Genomic DNA, 21,894 nt, shown 5'->3' on the forward strand with positions numbered 1-21,894 from the left:
ATTAGAACAGCTAAAGGCATTTCATGTTTGTGGTGGTAAATTTGTGACCCCAGATTCACTCAGAACTTCACATTTTGCACAAATCCTTTTCCGTAACAACGCGTTACATACCGATGACACCAGAAGGCAGGAAGTGTAGGAAACAATAAATTCCCATTGTTGACACAATTCTCTTTCATAAATTAAACCAGACATTTGCTGACAAGCCTGCCACAAATAATATTCAGCAATTGCGACTCCTATTATTAAGGTTAGGAATGTGTCTAGCTAACATCAGTTGATTTTATTAAGACGAGGAAGCCTGTCTAGCTAACATGTCCTCAGGCAATCAAACAGGAAACATGATCTTTCATAAAGTTTTTGAAAATGCCTATACGTTGCTGAGCATCTATTCATGAGTGAAAGCATCAGGACTTTACCTCTCTAGTGAATGTTACTTGGACAAACGACTTAAGTAGCTGGTGCCACTTCTAAGTTCGCAACATCGTCAGTGATCTTCTATGTTTATGGGAATAAGAGAAGGAATAAGAAAAGCATTTCTAGCTTTTGTCATGTAATATTGGAAATCTAGCTGATACTGGACTGGTATTACATGCAGTTTCCCTCTGTCTTCTGGATTATTAAATGTCAGGCTCCCCTTGACTTGAAAAGACTGGCCAGAACTATCACCAAAGGGAACACCTTCTCCTGCCTAGATGGTGCACATGGTCCCACTGATAGCTCTTTGGAGCAGGTGGCAGGAGAAGTTTTTACTCTGTCCTTTAGCATAATTTGGCCTATGGTGGGCCATATGTGCAAAGTCATTGGCCAATACTACTTGCCTTTCCTCCTCCTCTAACTCGTATATGAAGAACATGAAGTTATTGGCCTTTCTCCTTGGCCCCTTTCATGAAAAATAATATCCTGTCAGTCCTCTGGGGCGTGCATTCAGGATCATTAAAACAGTAGCACTAAAAGCTTCATGAGTATTCTTCAGCCACCTCAGACTTCAGGAACCACTGGGTGGTTGTAGCTGTGGAATCTAGCTATATCAACTGCAGGATTTCTAACCATTATGTATGAGAAATTATAATTTTGTGCCTAGGAGAAGAATCTTGTGTTGGATAAAACAAGGTGTTATCCTCTCTGTCTCCAGTTTTTATACCTTCTTTTTACTGAGATTGTCTTTGTTGAGGATAGTGTCTGGTTCAATTTTTTCCTCCAGTTAACTTGTCTTAGATCAGTGTTATCATGTTTTTTCCTCTCAGTCCTCTTGTCTATGGTGGTCTGTAAGGAAAGTTTAATAAAGACAGAGAAGCTGTGAACTACCAGATGTTATACTATCTTCTCTGTTTGTTCTCAGCTGCCTAAATATCCTTGCAGGTTTATTTTTGGGTGAAAAAGAGTAATGACATAGCCAAGACACATGTGCCATCAAGCACATCTCTCAGGCTGGTCTGTGCAACAAACTGTGCAAGCTGAAGGAACTGGAATAGTTGAAAGTGGAGGTCAAACAGTGAATCTTGCAGATGAGCAGACTGGAAAAGCATGGAAGCAGCCTTGCCCCAGGGCATGCTCGGAAGAAAGGCTTGGTTGCTTAGCTTCTGTAAGTCAAGTGTATTCTCATACAATCCATGTCAGTGTTTATACAGTAAATGGACCTTTCCACGTGTCTTGCAGCTGTGATGTAGACGCAATACACTTAACCTTCACGGTAAATTTCAGGCACTCTGTAGTACCCCCTCCTGTAGTACCTGTGAAAGTCCTGTGTTGCTCCTATTCTACAACTCTGCATTTTGCAGGTGGCATTTTTGGCAAAACGCCTGGCTGAGGGGAGTATCAGGAATATCTAGAATAATATATATTTTTTAAAAAAGTAATCAGAAAAAGCAGAAAACTCAGGGGTGGAATATCAGAAAACACAAGGTTTAGGGACTATTGACAGGTCATAGAATGATAGAATAATTTTGGTTGGAAGAGACCCTCGAGATCATCAAGTCCAACCATAACGGAACTCTGGCACTAAACCATGTCCCTAAGAACCTTGTCTATGTGTCTTTTAAACCCTCCCAGAGATTGTGACTCAACCACTTCCCTTAGCTATGGACTATTAAAACCAAAGAAGCATGGGCACGGCTTCTATCCTACATATAAACCAGAATTAAAATAGCACAAATGAACCCACTATCCTTCCCTGGGCCAGCCTATCCTGCTCTTTAGTTCTCAGGAGAGAAACTAGGGAAGAGCTCCTGTAGTCTATGTCTTTCAGGACCTTCTCTCCCAGGAAACACGCCTCTGGTCCTCTCTGATCCCTCCAGGCTGAGACCCTATTTAAATCCATCAGCTGGTACTGTTGCCCCTTGGCTGATTCCCAGCTCCTCTGTGCTGCTGTCACATAGCAGGCCAGCTGCTTCCCCAAGTCCTTTCAGGGATCATGTGCTTCATTGCAACTGGACGTATTTAGCAGGGACGGTGCTGGAATGACAGTCGGCCTCGCGGAGACTTCAGCTGAGACCGGACTCAGCCCCTCATGCACAGAAAAACAGAAGGTTGCTTCAAGGGCGCTGGGCTGGCGTCCAAAAAGAAACAAGGTCAGGAGTGAAAAAGGGGTAGAGGGAGAAGTAAAAATTTTTGCCCGGTGTTGATGTCAGGCTCACCAGCCTATTCTTGTCACCCCACCCCCTTTTTTTCCATGGGGGCACAATATTAGCTGTCTTCCCTGGTATTTCCCTGGTATTCCTAAATACGTTAAAAATGAACATCTGCATGTCAAAGACCACTTCAGTCAGCTCTCCTTGGACCCGAGCCTTTGCTTTAAAATATTTATCTCTAGAAAATGCTGCCCACTGTTGTCTTCTGCTGCTAATGGCCTGGAAAATCCATCATCTATCTCCTATGCTATAAACTCACCTTGCACTTTCTAAACACAGAACAGATATTTATTGAACGTGCCTCATCTGCAGCAGTATTAGTAAGGTTACCACCTTTGTATAGCAATAGGTTTATGTCATCTTTAGGATTTGTTTTAGTGCCAATATATTTAATGTACTTATTGTCCCTACTTCTACCAAGCAGTTTTCTCTGTAATAGCTTTAGCTTTGTGTAGGAGTGTATCTGGAAGTGTATTAATTGTCTTTTCAGTTTCACTTGCTGTAGCTTGCCTTTTAATATCTGTGTTCATCTCCCACCATATTTTAATGGATACCCTCCTCTTTTTTGATTGTAGCACTGTACCACTTTGGCCATTCACAAAGTCCTTCAGTCAAAAAAATTCAATACATTTTTATTAGCTACATTTTCCTTTCCCATCCACCCCCTCAGAAGTTCCAGCTCTTTAACCTTTCTAAATCTATCTGTTACATATTGAGACTGCTTTTGTCTGCCTGGATTGAATATACTTAGTAAACCTTGGTCTCACAGCAACCATCAACTTCTTGATTGATGGTAAGTCTTTATCCATTACCATGAAAACTACTACCCAGTCGTGACAGAGTCTCTGCATTTTAGCTGTTTATTACAAATAATTAGCAACAAAATATTGATTAAACAACCACCACAACCTTCTGTGGCTTTATTTATTTTTTTATTTTAGAAGACATTGTGGCCTACAAGGGAATAAATATGCCCTCTGTGTATATGAAGTGAAAAGCCAAAGTTAATCCATCTGATCAGTTATTCACAAATTAATTCTAAAGATGCCATTAAGAATCACAGCTGGCTGTCACAGAGGGCCTCTCCTCTAGTTGAGAGGGCTCCTTTCGTTGAGCTCTTGGTCCTAAAACATACATAAATTGGGCTTCTAGCCCAGACCTATATGTATTGGAGATGCAGACAGCAGCAAGCGGCTCTGGTGAGCCAAAGATCTGCTGCGTGGACTGATGAATATTTAATGGTGAAACAGTTGAAATATTTTTATAGTAACTAGCACAGCTACTGATTGGGAACTGAAATTAATTTTCCCTTTGTACAAGTATGGTATTTTATTTCCTATCGTGCTTGTAGCTTTAAGATGCTTTTGCCATTTGTTCCTTTTGCTTTTAAGATTACAGTAGCAATGATGGATCAACACAGTTTCAAGCCTGCAAAGACTGCTAAGCCTGATACAGGGATGAATGCAGATAAATGGCATCCTTTCCAGGCAGACTTTATGGTCCAAAACCAGACACACAGGACATTCCCAGGTCACTTATGTTTTATTGCTTCAGCTGAGATAATTCAGATGATCTGTCTCTTTTATTCATCTTCCCATCCTAGAAGCCACCTGGCTTCTTCATCTTCTGTTTCACAGCCATTTACAATACAGCTGGTAGTCAAGGTTTACTGAGAGAGAAGCCAGATAAGGGACAGATGCGTATTTAATTGAAAATAAACTATGCCTGTTTGTTAGCAATAAATCAGTGAATAACACAGCCACAAGCACATAACTCTGGTCCACCTACTCACTTGTTACAGTAATAACTTAGCTCTTCAGATTTCTCCATCTTCTTGCTGAATAACCTCCTCAAGTTGTTTCACAAACAGGGTAATGTGAGAGACAGAATATTTAATTGCCCAAGCCCAAAGAGGCAACATATTCCACAATAAACCTACACAGAACTTAGGCAGAAGGCTTCATTCCACACACAATATAGCTGGCTGTCACCATGAGATGATTAAAAACTACTCCCTTGTCCTGACTTCTTGTGAGTCTGTGTAGGGACAGGACCATCAGTGTTGCTGCCTCTAATGACCCAGGCTCTTGGTGCTCCATGGCTTCAGAGGGTGTTGGTGGGCTAGATGCCTGGGAGATGTCTTAGGAGGTGCCAAAAAACAACTGAGAAGGACATGGGATTGACAGTGCAGGTGGGGGTGACAGAGGCAAAATCTAGGCAATATTGAATATGAGAGGTAGGTTTTGCAGGAGAGAGAAGCCTGGAAGAAGAAAAGGTGTTGTAAATGGAGGGGAGGTAACATTATGGTATTGGGTATGGGAAGAGAATGGGAAGACCATGGATGTCCTGCTATGGAAGGCAAGTAAGAGCTATAAGGCAAGGAAGGTGTGTGTCAGTCTATGTCAGGTAAGCTACTCTCCACACATCTGAACTAATTTACTGTGCAGTGGCTGAGTATGCAACCTGATGACCTGATGATGGTGGGTGCAATATCAATCCAGCAGCTGCTGAGCTAAAGCTGCTGGCTGTGGCTGGACTGGATCTGAGGGTTTGATGCCGACCACCAGTAGCAAAACAGTTAACTTCCATAGGCTCATATGTGGTAAGTCCTTTAATTACTCACAGCCTTCAATGTCCTTCCCAAACCATCTTTTCAGGAGACAGGAGTGCTTATGACACATGGGTCACAGGGTTGTGGGGACACAGCTATATAGCATAGGGTAGGGAAGGTGAGTATGTGAACTGTATAGTCAAGGAAGGTTATTTTTGTCGCAAAACCAGTACATTCATCCTAATAAACCAGAATGAATCCAAATATCATTCTCAGACATTCTGTTATTATTGTGGGCAAAAAAACCTATCATCCCTGGTCCAAGTTTTGCGAAGAACATAAGCCAGACTTGATATTACACATATAGCAATGGGAAAAACATAAAATGGTACACATATACTTTAAGACTTCTAAGGAAAAGTATTTTTAGGATAAACTTTTATAACTATTTTCCATGGATGCACACTATCTAGGAAATGTTACTTGGACTTCCTGTGACTGGAAACAGCCTTCAGTCTAAACCCAACAACTTTGATTAATTCTCTTCATCTTAAAGCCAAAAAGTCCAACTCAGAAAAGCTTTTGTAGTATCACTTGGATGTGGTTTTTGCTGCTTGACAAATAGGATGCTCCTTGACCACTGAGCAGCTCCTGTTCTGCACAGAGATGTTCCCCTCCCAAACTGCAGTGGGATGCTATGAAGATCCCTGGCAGCTACAGCCCTTGGGGAACCCAGCCCAGGGAGAGTGATGAGCAAAGAGCACAGAGGAAGCTGGTAGAAATCGCTCACACAATGAGCTGAAATTAAATATTGTGTTTAATGTAAAATGAACAAAAAACCCCAACGCAAAATAATTTTCCCCTGAAAAACCATTTTGATGAAAAGCTGTCTGTCAAAGCCTGGTAAGCTGCCTCTTCCTCTTGCTTCAAACCACCCCCAAAGCAAACTTTTCCTTCAGTGCATATATTTCTGCAGCCTGATAATGGCTTGGCAAGCAGTGAATTGTGGCCACTGTTACTAACTCACTAATGCCTTCTTTAGGGACAAAAGGGGCATCCCCATGCTGGTAAAATGGCACCTGTTTTGTATGAATAAGCGGAGGCGTTTAGCCAGCTTGTCCTGGTATAATTAAGGCAGTGCAAACAATTATCCCTGACTTCTATGCAGTGAAGGGTCTTTAAACCAACAGAAGAGTAATTATTTCAATTTAATTTATTTGTATGAATTCAGAGGACCAAACTGTACAACACGAAAATTTATTTTATATATATTCATTTGTTTCTATACTGTATTTTTTCTTATTTAACTATTTTGCCTAAAAAAATCTGCCTTCCACAACTCCAGTTACTGCAGTTGTTACAAAAAGTGTCTGAATTCTTGCCATGTCTGATCATAACCTGCTTTTATCTTGCTAAAATTTTGTCTTTGAGTCTAGGGCCCGTATTATCCATTCTTACAGCACCTAGCGCAGTATATCAGGCATGAATCTTAAACCCCGTGATAATATACATGTTAGATTAAAATAATAGGATTTGTGGCTTACACTCCCTGAGTTACTGGTTTCTGCTGCAGAGACTGTGATTGTTTCACCTCTACTATTCTGCTTGGGCACTCGAAGCTTCACATAACCATGCTTTGAAGTGCTTCTTCCAAGTTCACAATTTACTGTTTGAAATGTCTGATGTAATGCTATCTAATCCTTTCCAGGGCTGCAGGGAAGACAAGCTTTCAATTTGGTGAAAAATGTATTTCTGTAAGGCGATTAGAATAAAACAAAATAGAAACCAGTTGTGGAGTGATGGTTGCAAGGCAGCTTGATAAGGGTCTTTTTGAGTGAAGCAGAGGCCAGCTCCTGCCCCGCTAAAAGCAATGGCAGGTTTGCTGTCAGCCTTCATAAGCTCCAGATCAAAACACAGCTTCCATTCAGGACATTTTTTTATTTGTTTTTAATAAGGTTGATGTTCAGGAAGAGGTCAAATGTAAAACATAGGACCTGTTTTATAGGGTACTTGAATCCCTCTTTTTTTAAAGTGGTCATATAGATTAGAAACCATACATGGAGGACCCGAGTAATCTTACACCTGGTAGCAATCACTACTCTGCATTATGCACTCCCTTCCTCACATCATATGTGAGCAGATGGAGTCTTTCCTCCAAGGGTGCTTTTTATTCATGTCCTTGAATTGAAGTTATCATTGTGATCTTAAACCATTTTTATTAGACAGTCTGTTTTCAATCAAGAGAGAAGGGGGGCTTGCAATGAAGAAAAAACACTGGTGGGTAAAATGAACCACTACAGAGACAAAAATAAACAAAGAGGAATTTCCTCAATGACCTATTTCATCTCCCTTTTTCCTTTTTATTAAATAAAACATACTACATTATTTAGCACAATATCGTTATTATAAGCACTGTCATTAAAGTAGTTGCTTGTTTAGAACAGAAAGAAACAGCTTAGCTTATTTCCTTCATAGTTCTTTCTTTCCTTCTTTCTTTGCTTTTTCTATTCTATATATTCAATTCATAATCAGAAAGGAAATAAGAAGCCGTTAAGGAGGAAATTTAGGACTCAAACTGTCAAACAAACAAACAAACAAGTTAAGGCAAGGGAATGTTTTGCTGCTTCATTTTGGTCCTCCTATATGTGACTCCAAAATGGTACCAGTAAACATGAGAGGAAACTCCATGCTAATTTTCACATCTTTGAAAAATAAAGGTGAATGTAGTTATCAAACAGCAGTAATGCCAACATTCTGACAGTGGTAGTTCATGGAGAGTCCAGATGAGCACTAGACATGAAAAAGGCATAGCTCAGGTTTTGTCTAGATTAGGTCAAGTGACTGAAGATGGATTGATTACAAGGTTTGTGTAACTGCAGTGGGGTGGTAGGAGATAGTTTGCTGTTGCAGTCACCTTATCTGTTCTTCTGCCCACAGTCACCAGCTGCACCATACATGCAGCAGGACAGGAAGGACATCTATCTACCCTCACAGAATCACAGAGTGGTTGGGGTCGGAAGGGACCTCTAGAGATCATCCAGTCCAACTCACCTGCTAAAGCAGGTACACCTAGAGTAGATCACACAGGAAGGTGTCCAGGCGGGTCTTGAATGTCTCCAGAGAAGGAGACTCCACCACCTCTCTGGGCAGCCTGTTCCAGGGCTCTGGCACCCTCAAGGTAAAGAAGTTTTTCCTCATATTCAGATGGAACCTTCTATGCTTCAGTCTGTGCCATTTGCCCCTCAGCAGCCTTCACCCAGCCCAGAGCTGGCAGCACTGGTACATGCTCAAGGGCCAGTTAAGCCAATGTGCACAACCGTGGTGGCCCGCTGGCCACACCGCTGGCTCGGCTGAAGGAGCCACCTCTCTTGCAAAGGCCTGAAATCTGCCCAGCATGATTCATCAGCAGTGGCTGGCCAGAGCTGGAAGTTTAGGTTAGACTGTGCCAAGCTGAGCTGGCTGAGCCCTGATTAGGTTTCAGGTGTTGACAGACAGACACAGCAGATGAAATGCTGATAGCTGAGGTGGTTACAGTCTCCAGCTTCCCCCCTGAGAGCCTCGCTCTTGTCTTTGCCACCTTTTGTGGCACGAATAGAGAAAATACAGGTAGAAGTGAGTGCCTGCAGTTTACTGAATTAGGAAGTCAAGCTGAATTTGTCACTGGGCTGCGGCAGCACAGCGTGCTCGCAGAATTTAGGAGCAACTTCACGTGCAGTTCAGGCTTGCAGGCGGCAGTGACAGTGGGAAGAGAAGTGGGGAAGCTGCCACAGCTGGGGGTGAGAGCTGCTGCTGCAGGCTGGGTTGTATCCCACTGCGTTTGTAAGTCAACATCCTTAAGCACTTTCTTTAGGGTAAATGTACCATGACCGCAGAGGTTGTATTTTTAGCAAGCTGAGTTACAGCATAGGTGGAACATAAATTCAGCCATTTTTCCAAGCTCACTCCAAGTTGGCTTGACTTGATCCCTACCCTTAAATTCTTATAGTCTCGACAGATCTTACAGCTGGGTGCAAATACATTCAATTGAGTTCTAGTGAAATATTGGGGGCAGCTGGAGTGGACAAAACCAAGATAAGGTTTTAAAAAGCAGCCTAAACCACATCACATCTTTTCCAGGCCAACTACGCAAACATGGTAGCAGCAATGATTAAGAAAAAAAAATATTGAAAAACTCTTTGCCAGCACTCTGGGAACTACAGAGTGGGCAAACTCTGAAGAGATTTGGGTATTTGGGTGGCCTGTGTACAGTATATATATCTTATGTTTCAAAGAACCATCCCCCACACACTTAAATTATGGCTTTCCCTACTTCCACAATCTCAAAAGGTCAGAGGAATTGGTTGAGTTAGCTGAAATTTTCCAGGGAAAAGGATTACCCTAGTACAGTAAAGCCACCTCTTCCAGCTCCATGCTGGAAGTTGCAGATCTTCTTGGAGATGAGAATAGAAAGCCATGTAAATAATTTCATCATCCACCATTGAAAGAGAGTGAAACAGACTGAACAGTTCCCAAAAACAATTGTATCAAATTTTCCGTTTTTTAAAATGGATTTAACAACTTACATTTACGTTTAAAAAGCTTTATTAAAGTTGTGACTGCAAACAGTAACCTCTTCTCCACTAACTTACTGAGCCTGGGATTTCGATAACTTAAATTCATTTATGAAAATCAGGAAATATTTGATTAATACTTCCTTTATATACTTTGCAAGAGTAGTTCAATAAAATGTTGAATGTCTCAGTTGCGGTAACCGCATCTCAGGCAGGCCAAGGCCTATAATGTTGAATATCTCTCTAAACAAATAGCCCTTATCACTTTGTTTTTCTAAAGAAACATAGCCTCTCACTATTAACGTTTGAATACTTGGGATAAAATTAACAACTTGAATTTTTTATCCCCCACAACGCAGCGACATTTCTGAGTTTAAAAAAAGTCAAATTTAAAAATAATTTGGGTGCCTCTTTTAACATCCATATTTCAGTTTGAAGTCAAAGAAAGTCAAAGATAGAAGCAGAAATGCCGTGAGAAAAAAATAAGCCCATAGTATTTCAAGCTGAGTGCAATACAAGAGGTATGGGAACGGACTTTGACAAGATTAACAGCTAGGCCTCTGTGCCAAAAAATTAAAGGTCTCCCATCGATATCTTACACTCTCCCTTACGCAGATTCCTGGACCAAATCCGCAGATGATATCAGCTGGTGGGTGCAGCTACATTCATGCAAGTAGCATTACAGTGATTTAAGCTAGATAGATGATAATCAGCCTCACCGGTTTCGGGAAGTGAGCTTTACTATTCATGTGATTGAAAGGTATTTTCCAATTGTTGTGAAGTGGGAAATGTGTTTCGAATTCATCATTTTTTAAGCCTCACACACATTGTTTGGCAAACAAGGATTGTTTTGGTTGTCCTGGACTCCTCCATTGCATCCTCCCAAATGTGAGATTTCCCTGTGTTCTCCAATGGGCCTTTCTGGTCCACACAGTGGCCAGCTTTGCAAAGCAGTAAGCCTTCTTTAGAATGAGGCCTTTTGGCTTCATCTGTAATCTTTGTGGAAAAACTGGACATTACAGTAAGAAGGATTATGCTAAATTACTTTCTGCCGCTGAAGAGCCGGACAAAGCAGTAGTTCAAGGCATGGAATGAGCATTCTGAAATAAGCACTTAGTCACTGAATTCAGCACCAAGAAATCAACCTAAACTATTTCAATTTACATATGTTTGTAATTTGCATCCCAGCTTTACACCTTACAGAGACTCCCTTGTTTGCTGTTACTGTAGTAAATGTTTGTTCACAGGCTGCTTAAAATCAAACAGGGAGGTCAAGCTGGGACCAAATCCAAGGCTGACTGCCTTGTCCTGTCTGCATGCCTTGTCTGAATATCCTCCCAGGGCTCAAAACTCTTCGGTGGACTTGAATGGCGCAAGACTGAGTCCGAAGTCTGTTACTGCAACACAGGGGTTCCCCAGTTATGCTGGATCTGTGAATCAAACCAGAGACCTTCATGGGAATGCTTTCTCCTACTACCACTCCTGTTGTGCTGAATTGCTCTCTGGAGGAGACTCTGGTTTTCTCACTAGATATTGCTCTATAGACATTTTTCAGAGGATGTGTTGTCTGTCCTTGGATACAAATTCATATCGCCTTTGGACGGTCATATCCAGTTAAAAAAATGATTATGTACCTGAAGTTAGAAGAGGTAATACTCATGTGCATGGCTTTTGGACTGGTGTGCAGAATTTTATTCTTAGTCTTTCTGTATGAGACATTAGCCAGTCTCCTGCTCCTTTCTTTTCTCACTCTTCTCCATCAGATGCCTTTGTGGCTTGATACTATTCTCCTATGAGCTTTTACCTTTCCATTTGGCACAGAGTAACCTCCAAATGTAAAATCTCCATGGCAGGACAAGGAGTGCCAATGCTGTATCCATCCACAGCACCACCTAGTTCTGTCCCAGGTAAAAAAGGATTCAACCAGGGCTAATGGAAATGCAGATGTCTGTAGGGCCCAGGGGGCTGTCTGTAGCTTTCCAGCTGACACTAGATGACACAGCCTACGTGCTTGTGCTTCTTGTTCTGTGGTCACAGCACATGACTCTCCTTCATTCTCCTTTCAGATTGAGGCTCCCTCTGCCCCAGCAGTGAATCTGAATGGTGCAGAGAAGGTTTTATATCTTCAGGTGCTAAATTCCCTTTAGAACAACCGGATGCTGTACAGCATCTGCGATCAGTAGCTACAGAGATAGATATATAATGTTCTCTAGGGTACCAGAGAGTGTAGTAACAGGGTCATGCGAGTCTATCCCCAGTGTCTGACAGCTGCAGGGGCCCATTTCAAACTGTTATGCACTTCAGAATACAGGAATATTTATTCATGCAAGAATAATAGCATTTTACAGAAATGGCCCAATGTTTCTTAGCCAGGGTCATGAACCCCTTGAAGGTCATGAGAGCATTCAAAAGGGTCATGAAATTTTAGACAGCAGAAGCCAGCAGCAATTCAGTTCCTCCAGAGAGGCAAGGTGAGAATAGGCTGTAAGTATTGGCTGTCAGCGCTTGCAACAGCAAGGGAATTGCTAACTACACCACCTTTAATTGCTATCAGTGCTCGGTTCTGGCGGAGGCAGGGAGGAGAGCACAAGCACGTGTACCCAGGAGTAACACTTTCCTCGCTTCCTGGCCCTGAAGGGATGGAGCTGCAGTGGGCTTGGGAAGGGATGATCACACGGTGAAAGATGAACCAAAAGGGAAACGTGCTCTGTAAATGTTTGAGAAACCCTAGTCCAGCATAATGCTCCTGCGTTAGAGGAGGGTAAAGAAAGCAATGCCTCTGCTGCTGGGCAGGGTCTGCCTTGGGGCTTGGTGTCTGGTAACGCCACCTTGTCCATGGTCTTCAACAACCTCTGCCATTTTGTTTATTGCTTTTCTGCTTCCTGCAGTGTTTTATTTCATCGGTTTAAGGGTCACTGCAGTCTTTTCACTTAATCACTATACAAATTATTTAGATGGCTCACTTATTTCCTTTTTTTTTTCTTTACTCCCATACTCTGCAGACCCCGCAGAGCCAAATTCCGGTGTGAAAGGTTTAAGACTTCAGACAGTTGTGAAACTGCTTTGGCAAATTAGCATCTTTGGTTGAGATTAGTCTTAAAGTTGTTATGTGACATCTGAAGACAAAAACCTGTACATCCTTCTAAAATGCTAGGCCAATAACTTCGATATGTAATAAATACTGAAATTCTGTAAAACATTGCAATCAATTTTATCATCTTTTCCAAACAGAAAGAGCGAAGTCAGGAAATTCATTGCTGAGGAGTTATACTTTTCTTTGAACCTACTTGATACTAAACATTTGGGGAGTTAAAGCAGCCAGGTTTCAATGTAAACAGGCAAATGACTGAATCAAATGCACAAAGTGAACTATTCATTTTTCCTTATGTGTTGAGTGAGCTCTTACAATAATGGGATAATAATGTTCTGTAATCATTTAGTGCTTTCCAGCTAGAGAAGTACAGTAAAACCTTAATCTTTTTAGTGCCGCTACTTAAATGTTATCTGTCTTACCTGCCTACTCCCTCCTAGGGTATAAATGTTATATTCTTACCTGCCTGTCCTCTCTTAGGCCATAGACCCATGCTCCGTAGGTGTATCAGCAAAAAGTTTACAAACCCCAGATGCTCCCAGCTGCCTCATCATAAAAAATTACTACTTTCTCAGAAATGCCAATTAAATGGCTCTTTGTTCATGCCCTAATCAATTTTATTTAAATCAAGCCAGCCTAGTATAGACTGGGCTTTAAAAAACAGACTTTTACTAAGAAATATTGCTTCAACTAGTATAATTGAAGGAGACATTCCAAGAGCTATTCAGTCTCTGCATCTAAGAAGGTGATGCCCTAGATTAGGTGGGAAGTGGGGAGTGGAGAGGACACTTGAGGATGTAACTGCTTCAGCCATTACAGCTGGAACTTGAAAAGAATATATGGCAACAATATCATTAACATTCTGCTGTCAATCCCCCTGCCTGCTTTTCCACTTTTTATTACGTACTACTGTAATTTTCTGTAAAAGTTTTGGATCATATCCCCTGCTGCATCCTATGTACAATTATGTCGTCTCTTTAAAACTCACCTCTGCTGTAATGCTCAGTAACGGCTGGTGGTCTGTGCTTTCTGCTGGGTGCTCTCATCCAAAGTCGTATCTATATCCTTCTGCTCTGCCTGATATGTCCATCACTTTTCCTTCTTCCTCACCCAGACTGAACGATAATTTCACGTCCCTTCATGCTGTGCTGATGACACCCAGAATTACATGGCCACAATCAGACAGGCATTCCTAGATACATAGCAAAACAGCAGTAACATCAGCAGAGGATGTTAAGTGGCTCCCCCTAACTCATGTAAGAGGACTGCTGCACAGATGGGGAAAGAACCTGGATCTTTTGGCTCGGTTATTTGCTGTAACTGCATACTCCTCCTTCTTACTATCCCTCTCGAAAACATACTGACATCAATTAACCTTTTCATTGCATTGAGCAGTTGCTTCTACCTTTACGGCAATGGAAACCTCTGTAATACCAACAGTCCTCAAGGAATATTGTCAGAGCCCAAAGGATAGTGAAGTTGTTTATTTTAAGGGTTAAAATCTAAGGAGACAGAATAAAACAAATAGAAATAATAAATTCACATGCCAGAAATTGTACCGTGCATGTTCGGAATGGAAGGATTTTACTATCTGCAACCGTGAGGGCAGGAAGCCTTCCAGGGGCTGCCTGGTGACCAGGCTGGGACATATGTGCTGGGATGCACAGTCATGGACTCATCTGGAAGGCACGATTTGCTGTGAGAGGTTGTTTCCAAGGGGCTTAATTTCCCAAAAACACCGCTTTGCACTGATTGCCTGGATGTACCTGCTTTGTCTGGGCTCTGTCAGGGCTCAGCCCCACGGGCTCTGGGCTCAGAGGTCCTGACACCCGACAGCCACACTTGCCATTTTGAGGGAGCCAGACTGATGACAAGCTGTGACCATGGCCTGTGTTTAGTTATGGCAGTAGTTACAAACAGTTATGGTGAGGTTGCAGCCTGTTCTTGCAGACGAAGGTGTCTGGGGCTATCTCTCCTGAGATGGGCACTTTTGGGCACAGAGATGGGTATAATTGCACCAAAAAAAAAAGCCTATAGACACCCTGCTTTCGAAATTTTCTCTTAATACAACCCTCCAAACCATGGGCCATTATTGAAAGTCTTCCCTAAAACTGCAGTTCTTTGCATTAACAATTCCTTTCTTGTCTAGGGGACGCTTACCAAGAGTCCAGCCTGTGCAGTGACCTTCACATATCATTGTGGGCTCCAAGGAGAGCAGTAGCCAAGCCACCTACGTCACCCCAGCTGTAAACAGAGCTCCCTCTCGCACCCCTCCCTTGCTGTCTGCCACACACCCTTCTGCCGTCCCCCACAAAGACGTGGTTTTCTGGAGGAGGCCAGGCTCCGCTTACCAATTACATCAGCTCCCCTCGGTGAGCACATATGCTTTCACTTCAGAGTCTTGTTTCATTTGCTTCTTGTCTCTGTAAAAAGGGGTTTCCTTAAAAGCCATTCTTCCAAGTGCACTGCCTAAGTTTTTCTCATTACAAATAATATTTTCCTATTCTTTCTCAAAGGAATGTTTTCATTGTCCCCTGTTGTTTTTTTTCTGTCCTATTTGCTAATAAAATAATTGGGAAGTGTTCACAGTAGCTGAACTGTGCAGAATTTCTCCCAGTTACGTTCTTTTCTTTTTCCCTCCCCCACCACAAAAGTGGTATCACATTCCCACTAAAACAAGATTTAAAGATGACAGCTGTCTTCTGTGTAGTGACAATGGGTATAAAGAAATGTGGACTGAGATCTTTAACCTGATCCTGTACACACTAATTGCTGCAGTAATCCAAACTTTCCCTGCTTGCTGAGTAAGGAAATATCAGGGGAGGTTCTAGTTTGACAAAGAGTTATTTGGCTGGATACAGGTTTGCTGGATTGAGCTCTCAATAGGGTCTGCACAAAATCTTTGTTTATTTTGCTATGCTGAAATTGTTCAAATGGCTTCTCATTACCATTGGGTGGGACTGAAGAGAAGCACTGATGTCAGTTTGTGACATGTCCTGTTATTTAAGTCATTCACAGTTTAGGCTGGGACACATTTGACCCTCTTGAATAGTTGGCTTCTTTCCCCTTTTTTTACTTTAGCATGAGTAAATGAAGAAAGAACAAACTAACTGCCATTGTCAAGGAAAGAACTTATAGTAAACAAAAACCTCTTATGAGTTTCTTGCAAATATCACTTTGGGTTTGTCTCTCCTAGATCATATAACACCCTATATCAAACTTATCTACAGAGTTGTTTAAAATCTTCCTTGGGAAGGGACTTCCTAAATTCTAAGTGCTTCAGACTCTGTTAGGGGTCTGTGCTTCAAGGCTTCAAAAGCCTTAGTCCACTACTGAGCTTTGGACCTGTGAGTAGCCACCCTGAAGTTAACGGGTTTACTTACGAAATTTTAATATTAATCCCATGTTTAAGCGCTTGGTGAGAGAGCCTGGGTGTTGACCCATGCTTGCAAGAAAGAAGATGTCACAGGCTGCAGTGCCATCGTCCCTCTTTGCGATAACTGTTCCTGAGGTCCTCAAAGATGAATGAGGGAGTCATGTTCCCCCCACTGGTTTTCAAAGCAAGAAGTCATGAGTGGGCGCGTATCCTTCAGTCTCACAATTACACTGCCTTGGTGACTTTGGCGCTTGGTGTGTAATCAAGGACATTTTAGTTTCCGAGTTCTTGTATGGCAGCTTGCACAGACACGGGTGTGATTTTCACATCCACACGCTGGTTTAATATAGTGTTCACACTAGTGTGTCTGCTCATGGAGATAAAACATAGCTTGCACTCTGTGAAAGAGGTTTTAGAGGGTTACTGCTGTGTCCAAGCATGTTTCACAGCTGACATTTGTCAATGAAAAAGCAGAGCTCAATGAAAAGGCTAAATGTTCACAAGGAACCTCTTTACTGTGGGGTTAATCAGGACTTGAAAAGACTTGCACTTTGGCCTTAGCTGTGTATGTTTGTCTTTTCTTTTACTTTCATCTCTCCTCCCTGAGCCTTGGTCTCTTTTCATTCTTTTTTGGCTGCTTTTAATTTGTGTCTCTGTATTAAACCAACCAACCAACCTTCCTTCCTTCCTTTACTTCTTCCTTTCTTTCTTTCTTTCTCTCTCTCTTTCTTCCTTTGCACTATTTTGGGAGTCTGACTTTGACAGATTGTTAACAACAGAAACCATAAAAGTGTCTATTGCTTGCATTTACTCATGGCCTATCTTACTAATATGCAATGATTATTAATGATAATATCACATGGCAAAAGATGTAATAGACTCAAAAGGAAAATTCTGGTTTTGTTTGAAGATGTAAAGGTTTAACTTCACAGGGTCTAACTCAGGGTTTTTTGGTCTGCGACACGTGGCCAGATGAAGTAGAGTATTTGCCTGTTTTTATACTTTTTCCTTTCTCCTTTAAATATAGTAAGCTCAAAAAAGTTGTTGCATCTCACACTTAAGAGAACAAGAGCACATATTGTCATGCAAAGAGTAGTGTGTATCCTAAGGAAACAGATTATTTGATGTTATTGCACATACACTACTTGCTATGTTCAATAATGCATAGTATAAACAAAAATATGAACCCATCAGAATACTATTTTTCCTATATTTTTCCCCATAAGGAGCAGTCTAAAAACTAACGCAAAGTGAGACTGCTATAACCTGCAGGTAAGAGGTTTGTGAAAAGGCTTTAATTTAAAAGCTAAACTTTCATAGTTTAAATGTGTGAATAGAAAAACGTCTCAGATCAGTGATTGCATCTAGCTTCAGTGAAGCTAATCCTTGCTCCCAGTGCTCTGATATACTTTCTTGTTATCTGACAATCCCTGGTTTATAAAGATAACATTTATTCTCCTTGAGCCTAATGAAAGTGTACTTCAAAACTAACTATGGAATAACTGGGAAATAATAAATTAATACTTCACCTTGTAAAATGTTTTCTAGGACAAAATACTTAATAAGACATAGACTTAATGCAGTGTTCTAGATAATTAGGTGTTCTGGTTTTGGCTGGGATAGAGTTAATTTTCTCCATAGTAGCCAATATGGGGCTACGTTTTGGATTTGTGCTGAAAACAGTGTTGATAACACAGGGATGTTTTAGTTACTGCTGAGCAGCGCTTACACACAGTCAAGGCCTTTTCTGCTCCTCACCCAACCCCACCAGTGAGGAGGCTGGGGTTTCACAAGAAGTTGGGAGGGGACAGAGCTGGGACAGCTGACCCCAACGGACCTAAAGGACATTCCATACCATATGATGTCATGCTTAGCATATAAATCTGGGATGATGAAGAAGGAAGGGGGAGACATTGGAGTGATGGCATTTGTCTTCCCAAGTAACCATCATGCGTGACGGAGCCCTACTGTCCTGGAGATGGCTGAACACCTGCCTGCCCATGGGAAGAAGTGAACAAATCCCTTGTTTTGCTTTGCTTGCACATGCAGCTTTTGCTTTACCTATTAAACCATCTTTATCTCAATGTAGGAGTTTTCTCACTCCTCCATCCCACTGAGGGAGTGAGAGGTGGGAGGAGTGAGTGAGTGAGTGGCTGTGTGGGGATTAGCTGCCAGATGGGGTTAAACGACAACACTGGGTGAATTCACTCACCATACCGAATACTGAATATTGACTCACCATACTGAAGTATAGATCAGTTATCCTTGTTTCTATAGGCCCTTATATTGCCTTCATCTCTACAGGCTACACTTATACCGTACATTTTACAGTGTGAAGGAATATTCCCAGGCCCTGCAAGTCAGTCTTCTATAATTTTAAATTATTAGAAGAGTTTCTGGCATATTTTTGGCCCATGTCAGCAGTTTCTCAAATTGTTCCCAGGCATGGTTCTGAGATTAGCACATGGCAGGAGCCATTCCCAGTAGGCAGTTGGTCTGTTTTGCAGAGCAAGAGATTTTAATGTACTCATGTATTATTTAAGACAATTTAATAGTATTGATTTTGGCAGTGCTCCATGCCAGGTGGCCTCAGTGCAAGACAAGAGTCCTGGCCATATTGAATTTTTGTTAGAGATGTAACCTTAGTACCTAAGCATCCACTTGTTGTATGCTAAGTGGCACAACTGATAGTATGATGATATTAAACGTCTTCTCCAACCTAAATTATTCCATAATTCTATGATTCTATATATAACTGCATTCATTCTTTAGGAGAACAGTTAGGACAATGAGTACACTTTGGCTTCAGCAGACCTAGCACGGTTGTTCCTCTCACATATATTGTGTGTCTCCAGAAGGCAGACTGAGGAAATGCAGTGAACTCTCTAAAGACCTTTCCTTCCTTTATTGCTGCCTCTTAGACAGAAGCGTAGCTTAGGCCAAGGTGTAATGTATTGTACTAAAGAGAAAAAGACCCCTTGTGCTGAAGGAAAAGGGTCATCAACCTTTGAAGCCTTTGAAACTTTTCAAGATTTTTAGGGTACACTGAAATGTAGGAATCTCGATCCTTCTTTTATCAAGATCTACATTCCTACCAACATTCAGGGTTTGTGGGATTTTCTTGCCTACTAATACCTTAATGCCCAGATATTCTGGGATGTGATCATAAGCATACACACCAGACAACAAAGGCATGTACAGCTGAAGTCAGTTTGTTGTCCACCAGAATTAGACAGAGTCCAGAGTTGCTGTGCATGATAGCATTAGCGACATCAAGAAATTAATGAACATTTTTAAATTAATAAAGAAATTAAGCAATTTTCTTTCTATACCTGTAATCTAAATGCATTTATACTAAACCTGCATAATTTTTCAAAGTATCTTTGCTTTCTAATCTATCAACCCTCTGTTTTGGTTGGATTAAGCCTTGGCAAGCTCTGTTTGGCCAAAAGCTGATCTCATCCAAGATCTGGAGAACACTGGTGGAAGAGGTGTAGACATGAGAAAGGTAATGTTGTGTCCACTGCACATTGATGGTGTTCAGATACCTTTCCTTTCTATCAGTGCTTCTTTTGCCAGTCTCTGGATAAATTAATACTTTATCATCTCCAGGACTTTAATGTAATTTTTCTACAACAGGCCTTTTATCTGCTTGTATTTGTCCTAGTTTTCTGCATTGGAAAAGGTGGTGGACTCCTTAATATTCTCTGGTGAAAGGCTACAATACCAAACTCCACTGGCAGTCAGAGTAAATTAACACTGTTGTGACTCAAGTAACCGACCAAGGGGATAATAATGTACACTAGATATACATGCCTGTAATGTAGAAACCTGTATCTGACTTATCAAAAAATCCTTAAGGACCGAAATAGACCTGTGCAGAAAACAATCGTGGTTTTTGTGGGGTTTTTTTGTCTGTTTGTTTGGGGTTTTATTTTTTTGTTGGTTGGTTGTTTGTTTTGGTTTCATTTGGTGTGGTTTGGTTATTTTCAGTTTTGTGTTTGGTTGGTTGATTTGGTTTTGGTTGGTTTGTTCTTGGTGGTGGTGGTCAGTTGGTTTGGGTTTTTTTGCCATTTACTAGGCTGAGATCAGTTGTGTGCATTAAATCATGACCTATTTCTCTTTATTGACTGTAACAAATTAGCAAATTCCCAGCTCAGATGACGACGTCTACACCATGGGCATCCAAACTAGTTATGAACTCCATGTTTACTCAAACCATGTTTCCAACTCTATGGGTAATTTTGAAGAATGGATCTAAAGAAAACATACAGTTGGATTAACATTTGGATAAAATGTCAATATGGCAAATATAAGTCGATTCATTTCTATCATTTTATCGTCTTTATAGGGTTTTAAAATCCTTCATACATTACAAAACACATCAGTGCTCTGTGCAGTCACAGGCAAAAATTAAGCTTAGAGGAAAGGCCTGCACTGTATGCATGTGTACAATGTATACACACATCCTTGTGTTCATGAGCAACAGTTTGAAAAGCAAACACACTCATGCGATGAGCTCTCTCAGTCTACCGGGCTAGAGATTCTAGCTACCAACAATAAAATTAATTTCTCTCAGGTAAACAAGAAATTCTAACAGCATAAAAAACTTAATAGAGGGACAAGACAAGGAAGGGCTTAAGAGGGAAGTGTTTGAATCAACTCAGTGTTTGGTAGTATTGACTAGATATTTAAGGAAATCAAAAGGTTTTCTATTCTTCTGAAGATCTATAAATAACACTTAAAGCATACATTTGAAATGAAATTGTTTATATTGGTATCAATTCTGAAAAGGATAGCTGTACATTTGGGGTTATTTTTGCTTGTTTGGTTGGGATTTTTTTGCTAAATTAAGGCCTGCCTCACAGAGAATCTCCAAGAAAAATGAAGTCATTGTTAGCTGGTTTCATACCTATGCAGTCCTGCTTGGAAGTCCTGCCACCAACGATGAGTGTGGTACAAACAAAATCTGGAATTAATTAAGTGAGAGTGAACTCCTAACCCATTTGAACTGTCATGCTGAAGGTCTGGCACAAAGGAACCGGGAGTTTACAAAGACTAATCACCATTGCAGGGTTCTCTGGGCTACTCTTCACACAAGTGCCTTTGTAGCAAAATGAGCCTTCAAAGTGACCGTTGCACACAGAACGACAAAGACAGCGACAAGGAGATGCTCATTGGACATTGATTTGCTTTTGTTTAAAGGTAATTTTTTTTCTGTCTTTAGAAATCAATAATTTATCTCAGCCTTAAAGTCATCTATCTGATTATAGCTTTGTACCTACTGACATCCAGTGAAAATATAGGCTGGAGAGGACAGATTTACTTGGGTAAATCTTTGGTAAAAATTTATTATTTTCCCATGCAACCTGTTGGCTGTATTCTGATTATGATAATGGCAGTATTTACAACAGTTTCTCAGTTAAATCAGCTGGAAGTCTAAACACTAAAGTGAGCAGAACAGAAGAGCCAAGAAAAAATTTCCTGTAATTCCTGGGTTTCAGCAGCAGTATCCTGGATGTGGCCATAAACACCAAACCATGTAGCAGGGTCCACACTGCAAGGTCTACTTGAGATTACGGGGTCTTTGCACCATCTATTACTGCTATCATTTTTTTGGAGACTTGTTTTGGGCTGTGATCTAACAGTTGCAACCTTGTTAGTGTCCTGTCCATTTGTCACATGATGTGAAAAAG

General features: G+C 41.2%; 1 long non-coding RNA gene across 1 annotated transcript; it reads left to right on the forward strand.

Annotated features, from left to right (window-relative positions):
* The first annotated feature begins 2,500 nt into the window (after positions 1–2,500).
* LOC135986129 (uncharacterized) lies at positions 2,501–21,688 on the forward strand. The gene is made up of 3 exons (XR_010605848.1): positions 2,501–2,570; positions 14,972–15,194; positions 21,273–21,688. It is a non-coding gene; the product is annotated as an uncharacterized LOC135986129 (long non-coding RNA).
* The last annotated feature ends 206 nt before the right edge of the window (positions 21,689–21,894 follow it).

The sequence above is a fragment of the Caloenas nicobarica genome, chromosome 2 (assembly GCF_036013445.1).
Source record: "Caloenas nicobarica isolate bCalNic1 chromosome 2, bCalNic1.hap1, whole genome shotgun sequence".
Taxonomy (NCBI): Eukaryota; Metazoa; Chordata; class Aves; order Columbiformes; family Columbidae; genus Caloenas; species Caloenas nicobarica.